Here is a 9,127-nt window from a genome sequence, read left to right on the forward strand (position 1 = left end):
GAGACAATAACGGTTTTGCTAAATGCTATTTATCCGCCTCAGAGAAATAAGTGGTACTGCTAGGTTTTACACAACTATGTTTTTAATAAAGACATTTACAAATGATGTTGAACTAGTAACCGGAAGGTTGCAAGTTCAAACCCTCGAGCTGACAAAGTACAAATCTGTCGTTCTGCCCCAGAACAAGGCAGTTAACCCACTGTTCCTAGGCCATCATTGAAAATAAGAATTTGTTCTTAACTGACTTGCCGAGTTAAATAAAGGTTAAAAAAAATAAAAAATAAAAATACAGTAATGTGATATCTGTATGTAAAACATTTACATTTGACATTTTAGTCATTTAGCAGATGCTCTTATCTTACAGTGCTTACAGTAAGTGGTCATTCATCTTAAGATAGCTAGGTGAGACAACCACATATCACTGTCAAATATACAGGATAAAGAACATTCCATTTAAGCTAAACAATAAATATACAGTTAAAAAAAATATAAAAATATATTTGTTAAAAAAGTTTGAAATATCCAATAAATGTCGTTCCACTTCATGATTGTGTCCCACTTGTTGTTGATTCTTCACAAAAAAATACAGTTTTATATCTTTATGTTTGAAGCCTGAAATGTGGCAAAAGGTCGCAAAGTTCAAGGGGGCCGAATACTTTCGCAAGGCACTGTACATGTACAATGGATATATAGAAAAAAAAGCATACACCTCTAAAATCTATGATTAAAAAAGTCTGAGAACAGCAACATTTTACAGACACATGAAGGTACCCATAAGCAATCATTTCTGATTAAAAAACACGTGAAAAATTGGTGGATATAGTGTTTTGTAAATAAACTCTTCAAGTGCTTAAGTACATAAAATGGTATGAAAACAATTAAAATATTTAGAATATTAATACTTCACCACTGGAAATTATGACCATATCATAAAGACCAATTTGATCAGATAAAACATTAGCATTTATTTTAAAAATGACCAGTAAGGAAGAAATATTTTATGGATTGTGAGGAGTTAGAGTGCGACAGAATATGCACTACAATTTTTTATACCACACTGCCGAATCTTCCATTTTCATTAACAAAACAAAAACAATAACAGCGGCGCTGGGGCGAGCAGTGTCGTTGTTTCCCCTAATGCAAATTCAACTTTTAAATGACATGAAACTGTAGAAAAATATTTAAAACAATACTTCACTACAGAAAATGATCACCATATTGTAGAGACCAATTTCCTCAGATTAGAAAACACATTACAAAACATAAACCAGTTAAGGGATATTCAAAGGTTTGTGAAGGACCCTAATTGTGTATCTGTCTCCGGGTACAGCACTGCACCTTTTAGCCCAGTGTTGCTGTCTGTTGTGTAAGTTACTCTGACACTCTGCCAGATACCATGTTTACAACAGCTGGGAGAAGGATTAGAGCTAAAAAAAAGAACAAATTAAAACCTGCGTGAGCCCCACGGTGACCAAAGGTAAATGGACAGATGCACAAAATGAGCGGATGAAGGCTCTGCAAAGTGGTTTGTAGAGTGCATCTTTGATCATATGGTCTCCAAGGCAAGGCGATGTGTGTAGACATTCAAACCCAAGATTTCGATATGGTCTCAATAATGTTAATGTGTGTTGTGTTCCAGTCGTCAATAAAGATATATGGGTTTATGTCTTATATGAAGGTATGGGTTTGTGTCTAAGGGTAACCCTCTTATCTAAAAGTTGTTTAGTATCCAAGACCATACAGTACATTAACACACTTTATGGGCTATATATATTATGGAGTAAATATAACCAGACCTACAATGAGTGTACAAAACATTAAGGACACCTTCCTAATATTGAGGTTAAGGTTAGAATCTTACATAGCAACCGAGCTATTATGCCACACCTGTTACAATCGTTTAGAGATGGGTTGGACCAAGGTGCAGCGTGGTAGGCGTACATTTTTCTTTATTTTAAATGACACTGGGAAAACAACAAAAATACAAAAACGTAAAGCTACATGCAGTGCAAAAAGCAACTACACACAAACAAGATCCCACAAACTAAGGTGGGGAAAAAGGCTGCCTAAGTATGATCCCCAATCAGAGACAACGATAGACAGCTGATTGGGAACTATACCCGGTCAATAAAGAAATAGAAAAACTAGAATGTCCACCCAAATCACCCCCCGACCTAACCAAATAGAGAAAAAGAAAGGCTCTCTAAGGTCAGGGCGTGACAACGCCGCACCCATTAAAACAAACTAAGGATTGGCTGTCCAAGGGATGTTTGAAATGTTCTCAAGTGAAAGATTGAACAATGAATGGAGAACACACCATCTTAGTCATGTGGCAGGCATGCAGCTCACAGCTCCTTCAAATCACCTGCAGAGGCATGATTCTTTGTTTTTAAATTGATGGACCAGGATGTTTTCCTGGTTTCTTAATTGCAATGAAATTGTACATTTTGTGCAGTGTTGAATATACTCATGATTTGTTATGGCTAATCTTGTGCAAATTTGACTAACGAGCTCTACCTGAAATCCATCCAGCAGTTCACTTGATTCATTGTTTTTATTAGTGATAGAGATATTTAGGCCTAAATGCTTTTTCAATTGTGCTCAAGGCTGCAGCTGGGAGTTGCATGGGATTTATCTGGTGCATCTGGTGGATTATGGGTAGATTTCTGTGGTATTTTGGCAAGGTTCCACAGACTGTGTTTGTTGCTGTGGAAGATCTACCTCTCTACATTTACAAATCACACAGCACTCAAACCAGACACAAAAACCCATGGAATTATGTTTACCCAATTCTCCAGTATTAACCCTCTAAAAACGAACATGACATGAGCCAAAAATGTCATTTCAGTGGTCAGGTCAGGGTCTAATATCTATGACCTACATAGACTATCAGATGTAGCTACAGTAAACATACAATGTTATTACACAACCCATCTTTGGTCCTAGTCTATGCCTGCACTGTCACTGTACCATATGTGCCCTTGAGCAAGGCTCTTAACCCCCAACAACAACAGCTCCCTGGGCGCCCCCACACCTCTCCAAAACCTGTAAAAGCGGAAGTCAAATTTTGGTTGGACCTTGTGTGCAATTGCCAAATAAAGTCATCTTAATATGACAGCACTGTTACTGTGCATTGTCCTGCACCGAGGAGTGAACACGAGACCAGCTGTGTGAGTGTGACAAAGACAAATATTATAGAAAAGGAACTTGTTTCAGCTTGCCTTCAGACTAATGGATGCCTAATGGAACATTTGCATCACTGGCCAAGGGAGGAACACCATGTCGCGCGCAGCAGTTAGGAATCCAACTTTGGGCTGTGCCTGCATGGGGAGCATGCCCCGGCTTGCAGGAGAAATCTTACATAAGAGAGAGGCGTCGTCCCCTTTAACAGACATTACGTGATGCTGAAATGACATGGTCAGTTTACCCTCAACAACACAGAGAAAGGGTCAAACGTTGGCGTGACTCCAACGTTAGGCAGTGGTATGTCACCTACGATGGCACTGCATCAAAACAAACACTGCTATTATTAGAGCTAATCATTCTTTTGTAACCCATCAACTTGTTTAATGTACTTATTCAGACACTGTAATCCTACTTCATTCCATTTCAGGGGTCATATGTCATGCTGCTACAGAATGAGGACCGTATTATGGAACTAAATGTACAGTGGTAAAGCAGACAGTTTGTTCCAGACAGAAGATGATGTGCGTTAGTTTCGCAAACATGCCATAACAGCTCACCATGATGAGAAAATTAGGTGACGGGAATTTGAGGAGGATTGCACTCCATACCTTCATTAGGCAACTTTTGCATTTTCTGTTTTGTTTTGTTGTTTTCTCAATCATGATGTCACCCTTTTACTTTCACTTTCTGTGTTTCATTCTTTAATCATATTCTGTATAGACTTGTCTGTTATGTTGCTTTTGTTGATTTATTTTTCATCTTATGATATCATCTGTTTTTGTGCATATAACCTACTGGTGCTTTGCGTCACCGTCCTTGATAACACATCTGATCTTCAACTGTATGACATCATGACTTCCATCTTCATATTTTCTTTGTCCTTTCTGCCTTTTATCTTTCTGCCTGTCTCTCGCTCTCCCTCTCACCTGTTGACTATTGTCCAAATACTATTGTCTTTTAATTAAAGGGCTTGAGAATGTGAGATTATTGATTTCAAAGGCCAATAAAGTAAAGTGAACTGAAGTGAACAAAATTGATGCCCATCCAACACATATTTCATATTTTGCTTTCAGCTACTTTAGGCTCGTCTAGACTTCTAGGTGTTTTTACTTTGCTCAACATTTTCTTCTGTTATGTCTCTAGCTCTATTTCATTTTGGACTTTTGGATTTCCCCTCCATTTTGATTGATATAGTGGTTCTTTTTTTTCTCCCTCCACTCCTCATCCACATCCTTTCTGCTGACAAACTACTTATTTCACTTTGTCCTCTCTCCTTCTATTATTCTCTTTCTTTTAGTGTACCAATTTATTTTCTCTTTCTCCCTTGATAACAATTTAGCTTTCTCTATGACTACTTTCACCCTGTGAGTTTCCAGTAAAGTGCTTTTTTCTCTGCCTTCTTGGCTTCTTTCCTATCCCCCTCCCCTTCTGTGTGGCATGTGGTCTGGATTCCTGCCCAAGGACTATTCAGTAGGGAAAACAAGGCCCCCGTACAATCTGTTTTCCACATTCCACGGCCCTGACATCAGTCTGGCTGGAGGAAGGACGCTGAGGGGGTTCTTGTTATGCCGCTCAATGACGCCTGTGTTACGGGAAGAGGCCCCTGACCCAGGCAGACCCTGTTAGTCTGCAGGAGCCTCTCAGGCAGCCCACCAGCCTGAAAGGAGAGCCCACTCACAATACATTCAAAGGGATGCTTTACATACCACATGTTGTTTTCTAGTATAAATTGGGTGAGATCTTCTCGATTGTTAAGATGGATTATCTTATAGTCTGTGGTGGGTATAGAAATTCAGGTCATGTCTTTTTTAAAATATATATAAACATGATACATACCAAACCCTTCTAGGAAAACTCTAGGAATAGCACAAATACTCAATAGCACAAATACTTGTGCCTAGACATTTTGTCCTAAAGAGGTTCTCTCTCTGTGTTTCGTGGTAAATTCAAACATACTGCTAATTCAGTAGCATTTAGAGCCATGGCAGATGCTGTTTTATATCAGGTTTCTCTGTATTTGTTGAACAGAGGGTGGAAGGAGGGGGGAGGGGAACAGGGGGAGCAGTGTGGGAGGAAGAGACATCAAACAAGAGGGGAAATCGGATCCCCTCTCACAGACAAAGCACCCTGTGAGGTTCAGGGACAAAGGATATACGATCAGCCATGTGACCATGAACGCTATGGCCTTACTCATAGATCACATACCCGTCTCCATTCAGCTTTTCCCCATTCACTTTTATTTATTTATACATGTATTTATTTATTTATGAACAAATGACGTTTTATGAGCATTTCAGGTTCCAATTTCCAAATGTCTTAATTCAAGGAATGTACATTGATTTAGGATGTCAATATCTATATTCTATGCATAAATTAAACCCCATCTTGATGTTTAAGTCCCTCTGGTGCTCAGAAGAAGAGAAAGGTAGGTGACAGGGAGAGGTTTAAAATGAATTGGTTAATCTCTGTTCTAAAAGCTGACTCTTTACATGTTTGAAACATGCAACTCAAGGTGGGACCTTGCTTCGTACCCATAACCATAACATGCAGTCTTTATCAAGCCCAGATTACTCCCGAGATATATGGCAGACACAAATGCAATAACCCGCCCTATGGACAGGTGATATCTTATCATAATCATGCGAACAAGGACAGAAATTAAATCTTTGACTGAACTTAAATATTTCTTGAGCTATCAATAACCTTTTGAAGGTCATTTACACACGATCGTAGTCTCGGCTGCTATGCTGACTACTCAGACAACACAAATGCATTCCAGTAATGTAATTGGGCTCCCGAGTGGCGCAGTAGTCTAAGGCACTGCATCTCAGTGCTAGAGTGTCACATCTCAGTGTCACTACAGACACCCTGGTTCGATTCCAGGCTGTATCACAACCGGCTGTGACTGGGAGTCCCATAGGGCGGCGCGCAATTGGCCCAGCGTCGTTTGGGTTTGGCCGGTGTAGGCCATCATTGTAAATAAGAATTAGTTCTTAACTGACTTGCCTAGTTAAATAAAGGTTCAATAAAAATATTTATATATAATAATTCCACCCTGAACACCGCCCAGATCTACAATGTGATACTGTAGTTCCAATGTACCTAGTCACTGGACTTTGTATAGGCATTTAGATGAGTCAAAGGGAGCGGCCATTCAGAATCTACCTGTGATCCCTAGTCAATGTTCTGGTACTTTAACTGAGGTCAGTTCATGGTGGTAACTCAGTTAACTATCTTTCAAAAATGCTGCCTGCTCTATCACCAAGGATACAGCTTATACAGTACACACACATTGAACGTTGTGGTCACAATTTATTAGACAAACCACAGCCAACATTACACGAGACACACGTTTCCCAATACCACAGAGCACATACTTTCAGGAGTCACACAGGCAGGTTTGAATTGACTTAGTAGGTCGAGCAGATGATCCATATTAAGGTGGTGTTGGAATGGTACAGTTTGGGGATTTATATCCCATGTAGTCTATGGGTGAAGGTGTTCTTCAACCATAACAAAGGCAGAGGAACATACAGTCAAGTCCAAGAAGGACAGAGCTTGTTTACTGTAAACAGAGCACCAACTGCTCTGATCCTTCTATGTAGGCTGCTACACCAGCTCTGTGGGAACATTCCTTGGGACAAAGGCCCATTGTCAGTTATGGGCTTGTCATGTTCCATCCTCATTCTGTAAGGCAGAGGCCATCTCTTGGCCACACAGTGAATTACAGTCCTTTCAGCTCAGTCCTATTTCTGTGACATCGAAAAAGGTTTCTGCATTCAATTCACAGCTTTGAACAGGGAAGTGTGTACGTTCCTGTGTATGGGATTTCTCTTTTCTAGTTAGCAGGTAATTGTGTGAGTGTAATTCATGGGGGAAATACACCCAGTTTAATGTGACCTTTTCCAAAGGTTGTGCTTATTCAAAGTGGTGATCTTATTGGTTACTATTAAAACAGGAGGGGTTTCTTTAGTAATATATATATATATATAATGAAACAGATTTTCAGAAGCCACTTAATTTTCTTGTCCCTGGGGATCGGGTGCGGTGTGAGTGCTTGAACGTTAGGGGAGAGCCCCATTCTACCCACTCTAGTGTAGTTTCCTGTTGACTGATAATACCCCAGGGAGCTGGGTGGGTGTCTCTCTCTGGTTAGGGGGGGGTTACACATATAACAGACAAAAACAAAACACATCATGAGGTTTAGTTGAGTTTTACTTTGAATTATCAAAACAGTATGTGATAAATAAATAAAAATGTCAAAATGAAACCAAAGAGGGACGAAAAACACAACCTTCAAGTCAAACAACATCCGACCAATACTGTGATGAGACACATATCTTGGTAGCAGGTTGCTTGATTAAACTGCTGTAAGTCAACAAAGAAAATGCTTGGGAAAACAACCTTGAAGACCTCACCTTGGAGCAGGCAGTTTCCCTACATTTATGATTGATTTAATTCAACAGTAAACCAACCTTTTTCATACTGTATCTATTGTTCACTCAAAAGGGCAGAGAACTATGAGAACTAATCATAAGGAACAGAAGAATGCAGTCTGGTAACATTTTCCCTTTCATATGTGTGCTGTAGGATACACACGTACAATACAAATATGTCAAGCATGCCATATATGTTGTTGTTTTCTTAACTGGGTTGGGATCCTAGCAACCCAATACAACCTGAAAACATCATACTATCAGAAACACCCCTCAAATACCAGAAACTACCAGAAGCATCATATTAACTCTTATAACTCATGAATAATTAGAACACATTCAACTTTGAGTATGTGCTGCCACCATGTGGTCATTTGTTAAACTGGCCCTTGCACCAGATATTAAACCTGCTGTAAAGGAGCACCATGAATCTGGCAAGCAAGACTACAGAACCAACTGAATATAGCTTATAGAGGCACAATTACATCTTACAGATAGGCCCAGTACAGTTATTGGTGCTTAGCCCACAGTCCTTCACAGTGAAGAAAACATGCATCGACAAAGAGAACGAATCAAAGAACTTGAAAGGATGGCAAGGAATATATCTACATAAGGGAAGAGATAAAGACTGTAGTAACAGTTATTAGAACCCAGGTCTAAAATCCTTATCCTGTCCCTTAATCTCTTCCTAAAAATATAAACTGACCATAACACTGACCCCTAGAGCTACTTTGTGAAGCTTGCATTATAACCCTCCTGTTCACTAACGCTTAGGTAGCCAACCCCTTGGAACTCTCCTCCATGTCATGTTCTGTTTGTTTCAGGTCACTGGAAGTTCACAGTTTAGGCCACCCCAGTATTGGTCAGTAACATGGATTCATCTGATGACCCTATTGGACAAGGAGGCCCCTCTCATACTCAAATCACATGTTGTCTCTAAATGCAGTAACCTAGCCTAGCCTAGCCTAGCGGTATTATTAAAGTGGAGTCTGGGATGGAGATGTTGAGTAAAGGTACGATAGGAATTATGAATACCACAGAGTACCACTGTATACTGTCTTAACTTGATAAGCTGTAGTTACAACTTTTGTCAGAGATTCAGAAAGCAACAGTAGATGTCCCTGTTACCTACTACACTACATACCCCTCTATTAATTGAGGCACTGATTAGCACATTGGCATCGCTCACCTCCCTCCCTCCCTCCCTCCCTCCCTCCCTCCCTCCCTCCCTCCCTCCCTCCCTCCCTCCCTCCCTCCCTCCCTCCCCCTCCCTCCCTCCCTCCCTCCCTCCCTCCCTCCCTTCCTCCCAACCTTCCCTCTTCCTCTTCCTCTTCCTCTCTCACTCTGCTCAGTGATTCACAGTCACTCTTGCAAAGCCAGAGTAATAAAATGCTGACCTCTCAAAGTGCTGCCAGTATCCCTGTCTCAGCATAGAAGGCTGTACAGTGAGAGAGGAGAGGGGAGGGGGAGAGAGGAGGGGGAGATAGGAGAAGGGAGTGGAGGGG

This window comes from Oncorhynchus tshawytscha, linkage group LG23, assembly GCF_018296145.1.
Source record: "Oncorhynchus tshawytscha isolate Ot180627B linkage group LG23, Otsh_v2.0, whole genome shotgun sequence".
Lineage (NCBI taxonomy): Eukaryota > Metazoa > Chordata > Actinopteri > Salmoniformes > Salmonidae > Oncorhynchus > Oncorhynchus tshawytscha.